At 51.2% G+C, this 860-nt stretch overlaps 1 long non-coding RNA gene across 1 annotated transcript; it reads left to right on the forward strand.

Moving 5' to 3' along the window:
• On the forward strand, positions 1-779 carry LOC123179397 (uncharacterized). The gene is made up of 2 exons (XR_006490336.1): positions 1-185; positions 301-779. It is a non-coding gene; the product is annotated as an uncharacterized lncRNA (long non-coding RNA).
• Positions 780-860: the final 81 nt, after the last annotated feature.

Below are 860 nucleotides of genomic sequence, written 5' to 3' on the forward strand. Positions count from 1 at the left end.
AGTCGCCAATTGAATTCCTTTTGCATTAATATTCATGTAGGTGTATCTCAGAGTGACTTTATGTGTGTTCATATTTGGATCTGAGAATTGAACCTGTTCATATGCAGCTTGATGAGGCATTTAGGTGAGGTCAGTACAATGCTCACTTGACAAGGATTCATGAAACGACGTCAGGTTTAGGTCAGGTACGGACAACAAGGATTGTTAGCATATGGTCATGCCATATGCCATCAGTTCATACACTTTCCTTGTTTTTCATAATTTCATTCAACCAGAACAATTGATGGATCACATGAACAGGTTGAGAAAGGAGCACGGCAGCAACATGTAAAAGCCTTTCGAAGTTGTGAATGAGAGAAGAGCAAGCACCTATGTCGGCGAGGAGATCCTCGTCGCGGCCGTGGCAGGGCGTCTGTGCAGCTGCACCTGTCTTGGGAACAGCACATCGTCGTGGCCGTCGTCGAGTGACTCGGTGACCTCGTCGTCGCGGCCGTAGTCGGATGCCTCGGCGGCTGCGCAGGGCAGCGACGTCGCGGCCGTCGTCGGTGCGGCCGTCGTCGGATGCCTCGGCGGCTGCGCAGGGCAGCGACGTCGCGGCCGTTGTCGGGTGCCTCAGCGGCTGCGCAGGGGCATGTAATCTGGACGTCGAGCCTGGATTGATTCCCGCAAATTGAGCTTAGTTGTTTCCATGTTGTTTTCCGTGTATGACTCTCCGTGTATTTTGGGCGTGGGTTGTTTACTGATTATTTTTTTGAGAAAAGGACGTGGGTTTACCTGTACACTCGTGCGGGCGTGGGTTGTTTTACGGGCAGAGTTTTCGTCCGCTGGCCTGAACTTCTCTCGTTTAATAGTAGTATAGA

Source organism: Triticum aestivum, unplaced genomic scaffold, assembly GCF_018294505.1.
Source record: "Triticum aestivum cultivar Chinese Spring unplaced genomic scaffold, IWGSC CS RefSeq v2.1 scaffold144604, whole genome shotgun sequence".
Lineage (NCBI taxonomy): Eukaryota > Viridiplantae > Streptophyta > Magnoliopsida > Poales > Poaceae > Triticum > Triticum aestivum.